Raw genomic sequence first — 8,297 nt, forward strand, 5'->3', positions numbered from 1 at the left:
TGTGTGTGTGTGTGTGCGCGCGCGCGTGCATGTGTGTGTTTGTGTGTGTGTGTGTGTCTGTGTGTGCATTCATCTGTTCATCAGTATAACAGGGTCTTATGTCTTAGAAAGAAAACAGCCTTGTTTTGTTCAGTATAGTAAGATATAGAAAACTCGTGCTTCACTTTGAGTTTGCTTTTTCTCAGCCTTTCTCTAATTCAATGATATGAACTTTACTTCTGCATATGGTGTTACATTGGCTCTGTTTTTGCTTATTTTTTACTGCATCTTGTCAGTTATCTCTAATGGCATTTCTATAGTGAGGAGAATATCAAATACACACACACACACACACACACACACACACACACACACACACACCAGTGCAGATGACATTTTTGTTGCTTTTCATTCTTTTGCAGATCTACAATTCTACTTTTTATCACCTTCTCCTTTGCCTGGAAGATTTAATTTTGGATATATTTACTTTATTTTATGTGTATGAATACTTTGCCTGCATGTATATCTGTGTACCATATGCATGTCTGATGCACATGGCGGTTACTACAGGGTATTGGCTCTCCTAGAACTGGAGTTCCAGATGGTTGCAAACCATCATGTGAATGATAGGAACTGAACCTGGGTCCTATGGAAGAGCAGCCAATGCTCTTAACTATTGACCCATCTTTCCAGCTCACCCCAATCCCCATGTTTTTTATATGTTTGATTTATTATTTTATTTCAAGTATTTTAAGTTTTTCTCAACCTTACTTTCTTCATTAAACTTTTCTTTCATGTGTTTTAATTTATTCTTTTTCTTATAACTATCTTTTATTAGATATTTTCTTTTATTACATTTCAAATGTTATCCCCTTTCCTGGTTTCCCCTCTCTTTCAGTTCATCCACTTGGTTAACTTTATTGTCTATGCCCTTAATTGATTTCCGTACATGATGGCTTCCTTTTAAATGTAGGACTCTGAGTTCTCTTAATGGCATTTCAGCTTTCTAACTTTGTTTGGTTTATAGTAAAGGTGTTAGGAATTTATAGAGGTATTGTAGTGAGATAGACCAATATGTGTGGCATATCACACACACACACACACACACACACACACACACACACACACACTTTTCCTAAAAATGCACTTAGTAAGCTGGGACACTTAACATATAAGCTATATATGTATATAAATACAAAAAATTACTTGTATTATGGGTATTTTGAGTAAAGAGTTTTGGTTAGTTACAACTTTTCCAAACTTTCTTATTATTTTACCCTCTGCCTTCCTTTTGTATCTATCTCCCTCTACCTCATTAAAGCTCCCCTGTTTTCCATTTCACCCTCCAAATTACCTCTAGCTTGTTCTTCTTCTTTTTATTGCTTCCTCCTGCCACATTCCATTTTTATTTTCCTGGTTTCTACGGTTATCCTAGCTTATATAGTCACATCTGAAGACATTAAACTCAGAACCTCAGATAAGAATGAATAGGAGACATTTGTCTTTATGAGCCTGGAGACCTCACTCAATATGATCTTTCCTAGGTCCATCTATTTATCTGCTAAGTTCATGATTTTATTTTTCTTTAAAGCTGAATAGTATTCCATAAGGTACATGTACACCACATTTCCAGTATCTAGTCATGAATTGAAGGACATTTAGATTGTTTCCATCTCCTAGATACTGTGAGTAGAGTAACAATGAACATGACTGAGCAAGTAACTGTAGAGTAGAAACTTGAATCCTATGGGCATACGCTGAGGAGTATGTTCACTATGTCATATGGCATATTTATTTTTAGCTTTTTGAGCATTCTCAACATTGACTTCCCTTTTCCCCACATCTCTTCTGGAATTTGCTGTTGTTTGTTCTGTTGGTGATAGAGATACTGCATTGGCCAGGAATTGAACAGAACTATCTTGTGTGAAAGGAGATTCCCACTACTGAACCACCAATGTACTCCATAGCAGATTTTATTTTTAGTCTATGTAATGTATGTCTGCCTACATGCATGCATGTATGTATGTATGTATGTTTGTATGTGTACTAGTTATGTGCTTGGTATATGTGAAAGCTGGAAGAGGGAGGACATTGGATCTTGCCATCATGTGGGTGCTGGGAAGTGAATCCAGATCAACAAAAACAAGTGCTTTTAACTACTGAACTATCTTCATAGCTCACTATTATTTATTCAGACTTGTATAAAAATAGAGTATACTGGTTTTACCAGGTTTCAGAGAGGCAGCTTCTATATTATTAGTTTTTTATTGAAAATAGTTTTTCTCATACAACACATCCTAACCAGAGGTTCCCCTCCTTCCACTACTCCTAACATCCCCGACCTCCCTGTGATTCACCCCTCTGTTTCCTCTTCAGAAAATACCAGGCCTCTAAGAGACAACAATCAAACAGAACACTGCAAGCTACAACAAGACAGGGCAAAACCCCTCAAATTGAGGCTGGACAAAGCAAGCCAGTAGGAGGAAAATAGTCCCAAGATCAGGAAAAATAGTCAGTGATATACCCACTCCCACTGTTAGGAGTCCCACAAAATCTCCAAGCTGACAGCCATAACATATACACAGAGAACCTGGTGTGGGCCCCATGCTTGCTGCATGTCTCTGAATTCCTATGAGCCCTGCTTAGGTGATTTGGTATGCCTTGTTATCCTTGAGTCCTCAATCCCTCTGATTCATATCACCTTTCCTGTTCTGTGATGTATCTGATCTCTGAGGGAGGGAACCCAATGGAGACCTCCAATTCACAGACTTTGTCTTCACATATTGTCTGGCTGTGAGCCTCTGCCTGCTTCTATCTGTTGCTGGAGAAAGCTTCTGTGATGACGACTGGACAAGGCAATGATATGTGAATATAGTATAATATCAGTAGGAATGATTTCATATATGTATATGTGTATATATTTTAGAACAGTAATGTTTGGTTTTACCCTGGGTCTCTGGACTATTCACTCTCTGGTTCCATGCCATCCAGGCAGTATAGTGCATGAGCTCCCTCTTGTGGTGTGGGCCTCAGGTTAAACTACATTGGTTGGCCACTGCCACAAATACAGAGGAAGCTTCTAAATGTACCACCATGCCTGCAAGTCCTTTGTTTATTTTTAAGAATAGAATCTCTGGGGCAAGTTGTCCTGTGTTTCTTGATCCATTTCTAGAATGAGATATGTGCCAAAGTTCTTTTTAAGGAAGAATGATATGCTGGGTGTGCTGCTCAGTGCTACAGGGATATCATTTCTTCTCGAACCTTTCAGCTATTTAGCAGTGACACATAGGTATGAATAGCACATTTCAATCCTAGAATCCTCAGCTGCTCCATGCTTTCTTTCTAGGGTTTATCATTGCTTTTGATTTGGAGAAAGACTAAAGTAGATTGGGCTTACTTCTTAACCCTAGACTACATCAAGGTAATTATTAATATACTTGGCTTCAGGCACACCAGACTCTAGTTGTTTTTTGTTTTCCCCACTATATAGTCTTTTCCAGTAATATTTCTGTTAAACCGTGTTTGTTATGATTCTATCTTATCCACACTGTCTCTTATACACTTTATCTGTCTTATATTGACAGTTCTAATTTCTACTGTATCAACTCTTATGTGTTACAGTCTATATTGAATAATATGTAATTTTAGGTACAATGTGGCACTGTCACAGGAGGAATAAGCTATTAGTGTTGTTCATATTTTACTTCTGCATATGTTATAAATTTCTTAGTGCATTGTTTGCAATTTGCTGTAGACTGAAGATCTTCCCATAAAAGACCACAGAACAAGTATTTCAGGCTTTACAGTACATATGGTATCTCTTGCATTTTTTCCAATTCTTTAAAAATATCTTTACTCACAAGCATACATAAACATGTCCCAGGCTGGATGTTGCTCGCAGGCAAGTTTGCCAATCTATGCTTTCAATACTCTATCATCTTTGAAGTTGTCTTTTACAAAGACAAATTGCCTTTTCTATTTACTCTCGTTTTGCCATTTCTGTTGCTCTTCATTTCTTTATGTAGATCCACATTTCCATCTGTTCCTTTCCATCTGCATGCTAAACTTCCTCACAGGCCTGCTGGCAATAGTTTCTCTCAGCCTGTGAGCTCTTTTGTGCCTCTCCCCAACAGTTTGAAGGTGTATCTCTTATTTTTTAGATTTTATGTTTTTGTATGAGACTTGCTTACTTTGGCTTTGATGCAATATTTTGTTTTCTTATTTTGGCCATCAACCTCCTTTAATTATAATATCTTATATTTTGAAGTTAAAGTATCACGACACCACATTCCTACTACCACCTTTCCCATCTATACACATGTTTATGTATGCTTGTGAGTAAAGATATTTTTAAAGAATATATATATATATATATATATATATATATATATAAAATCTGCATAGTCTGTATAATGTTGTTCATGTATATATTTGTTCTTATTTTTATAACTGGAAATAGTCTTTTTGCACACAATATATCCTGATTAGTTTTTTCTCCTACTACTTCTCCCATTTCCTCCACATCTCCCATCTGGATCAATATTCTTTCTATTTCTTATTAGAAAACAAATAAGCTTTTAAGGAATAATAGGAAAATAAGATAAAAACAAACACATTTGGATATGACAAAACGTACAATCAAGAAAATGAATAAAAAATAAAGGCACATGAAACACATATAGATTCAGAGACACAGTTCACACAGGAATCCCACAAAACTCCTGAAACAGAAACCATAAATATATGCAAAGGTCATGTGGCTTAATATTATAAGATAGAGAGTCTTCCAATATTTCACTGGGTTCGTTTGTGTTGGTCATCTACTTATGGGCATGGGGACCGCCCTTAAGAATGCTTTGTTTTACCCAGGCGGTGGTGGCTCAAGTCTTTAATTCCAACACTTGGGAGGCAGAAGCAGGTAGAGAGCTCTTGAGTTTAAGGCTAGCCTGGTCGACAGAGTGAGTTTTAGGACAGCCAGGACTGCAAGGGTGAGAAGAGTGGTTTGTTTCCACAGTGAGACTCCTTTGAAGAAAAACTACATTTATAAGTGCCTATGAATTGGAGAAAGTTTCTGTTAGAGATTGGGCCATGTGACTACTTCTTTCAATTCTGGTGTTCCATCTGGTGCAGTCTCCTGTATTCCTGTGCATGCAGCCTCAGTCTCTGTAAGTTCACATGCGTACTAGCCCTGTTGTGTCTAGAAGACCTTTATTCCTTGGTGTCCTTCATACCATTTGAGTCTTACACTCCTTCTGCATCCCTTTTCACTGATTTCCCTGAGCCCTCAGGGGAGAAATCTGATGGAGACATCCCTTTTAGGGCTGGGTGTCTCAAGGTTACTCACTCTCTGCATTTTGTCTGGCTGTGCAGCTCTGTGTTAGTTCCCATCTGCTGCAGGAGCAAACTTCTCTGATGGTGGCTGAGCATGATACTGATCTATGAGTATAGCAGAATGTCTTTAGGAGTCATTTTATTGCTAAGTTTCTTTAGCAGAAAAGTAATATTTGTTTTTTTTCCTTAGGTCTCTGGCCTATCTAGTCTCAGGTACTTGGCTACCCAAGGAGTGTTGGGTATGGGTTCCATCTCATGGAACAGACCATAACTCAAGCCAGATATAGTTTGGTTAATCCCACAGACTTTGTGCCACTGTAGCACCAGAATATCTTACACAACAGTCACTCTTGTAGATGGACATGTTTGTACCTGGATTGGTGTTTACCTTTTTTCCGTTGGTAACTTGCAGAATACCTTTAAGTGCCATACTTACTAGTCTGTAGGGGTGAAGGCTCTCGGTAGGCAGCAGCTTGACTTTGCTGTGTACAATGAGTTGAGTATGTGTCTTCATCAATTGGGCCTCACCATCATTTTGTGGAGAGCAACTAACAGCTTTGGCAATAGCATGGGTTGTTTGGGAACAAACTTTATGTAATAACACAAATTACTTGTTTCCTTTTCCTAGTATTAGAAACTTCCTGGTGATGAGAGATGTTCAGTTGAGGCTTTCTTTCCTTATTTGCCAATTTCATTTGGATTGCCCTCACATATGTATATATGTTAGGAAGCATCTACTATATGAGATTTCCATACTACCCTTCAAATAACCCTTGGTTTTTGCTATCCCTTGCCATATTTTCTCCCTTACTCCCTTATTCCACTTCTCTCCCCATTTGACAACACTGTTCAATTTCTACTCCCATATCCATGCTTAACTATCTATTCCTGTCCTATGGACATTCATATGTCACCCTAGTCTCTTACTCTCTACCTATCCTCTGTTGTTCTATAGATTGTATTGCTTGCTTACAAACAACTCAATAGCTAACATCTATAGGTAAGTGAATAAATACCATATTTTTCTTTCTGTGTCTGAGTTACCTCACTAGAGATTTCTTTTTATCCCCACTTCCATCCATTTATCTGAGAATTTCATTTTCAATGGATGTACAATATCACATTGCATAAATGTGCCTCATTTTTTATATCCATTAATTCATTAATGGATACTTAGCTCTGTATAAGTTGATACTCCCACCAGCAATGAAGAAGTGTCCTCTGTGTTCCACATCCTTGCCAGCATGAGCTGACACTTGTGATATTTACCTTAGCCATTCTGCTTGGTGTAAGATGGAATCTCAAAGTAGTTTTAATTTGCATTTCCCTGATGACTATGGATGTTAAATATTTCTTTAAGTGTTTCTCAGCAATTTGAGTCTCATCGTTTAAGAATCCTTTGCTCACAAGACTAAGGGAATGGCCAACCAATAACTAGCCTAACTTGAGAGTTGGTATGAAGATTGTGGGCCCCAAAGGAGATAGAGACTCCATAGGAAGACCAACAGAGTCAATTGACCTGGACTCCTGAGAGTTCTAAGAGATTGAATCACCAACCAAAGAACACATATGTAACAGATGTGCAGCTTGGTCTTCATGTGAGTTCCCCCAAAACTGGAGCAGGAACTATACCTAAAGCTGTTGCCCATCTATGGGATATATTCTCCTAACTAGCTATCTTGTCTGGCCTCAGTGGGAGAAGATTGTACCTAGTCCTGCAGAAAGACTTAATGTGCCAGGGTAGGGAGCAGGTAGGAGCCTGCTCAGAGGAGAAGGGGAGGGAAGATGGTGAAGGGACTGTGTGAGAAGGGGACAGAGAGGGGCCAACAATTGGAATATTAAAGAAAGAAAGAAAGAAAGAAAGAAAGAAAGAAAGAAAGAAAGAAAGAAAGAAAGAAAGAAAGAAAGAAGGAAGGAAGGAAGGAAGGAAGGAAGGAAGGAAGGAAGGAAGGAAGGAAGGAAGGAAGAAACAGAATCTTCTGCTCAGATCAGTACCCTATTTTTTGGGATATTGTCTTTTTTAAAAAAAAATTATTAGATATTTTCTTCATTTACATTTCAGATGTTATCCGGAAAGTCCTCTATACCCTCCCCCGTGCTGCTCCCCAACCCACCCATTCCTGCTTCCTGGCCCTGGCATTAACCTGTAATCTTCCCAAGATTACCATATGATCTTCCCAAGATCAGGGCATCTCCTCCCATTGATGGTTAACTAGGCCATCCTCTGCTACATATGCAACTAGAGACACAGTTCTGGGGATACTGGTTAGTTCATATTGTTAATCCTCCTATAGGGTTGCAGACCCCTTTAGCTCCTTGGGTACTTTCTCTAGCTCCTTCATTAGGGGCCCTAGGTTCCATCCAATAGATGACTGTGAGCATCCACTTCTGTATTTGCCAGGCACTGTTATAGCCTCACAAGAGATAGTTATATCCAGGTCCTGTCAGCTAAATCTTGCTGGCATATGCAATAGTGTCTGGGTGTGGTGGTTGCATATAGGATGGAACCCCGAATGGGCAGTCTCCCAAATGGCAGTCCTTTCTTCCATCTCAGCACAGAACTTTGACTGTGAAACTCCCTTCATGGGTATTTTGTTCCCCATTCTAGGAAGGAATGAAGTATCCACACTTTAGGCTTCCTTCTACTTGAGTTTCATGTGTTTTGCAAATTGTATCTTGGGTCGTCTAAGTTTCTGGGNTAATATCCACTTATCAGTGAGTGCATATCATGTATGTTCTTTTGTGACTGGGTTACCTCACTCAGAATGCTATCCTCTAGATCCACCCATTTTCCTAAGAATTTCATAAATTCATTGTTTTTAATAGCTGAGTAGTACTCCATTGTGTAAATGTACCACAGTTTCTGTATCCATTCCTCTGTTGAGGGACATCTGGGTTCTTTCCAGGTTCTGGCTATTATAAATAAGGCTGCTATGAACAAAGTGGAACATGTGTCCTTATTAAAAGTTGGAACATTTTCTGGGTAT

The sequence above is a fragment of the Mus pahari genome, chromosome X, assembly GCF_900095145.1.
Source record: "Mus pahari chromosome X, PAHARI_EIJ_v1.1, whole genome shotgun sequence".
Classification (NCBI taxonomy): Eukaryota; Metazoa; Chordata; class Mammalia; order Rodentia; family Muridae; genus Mus; species Mus pahari.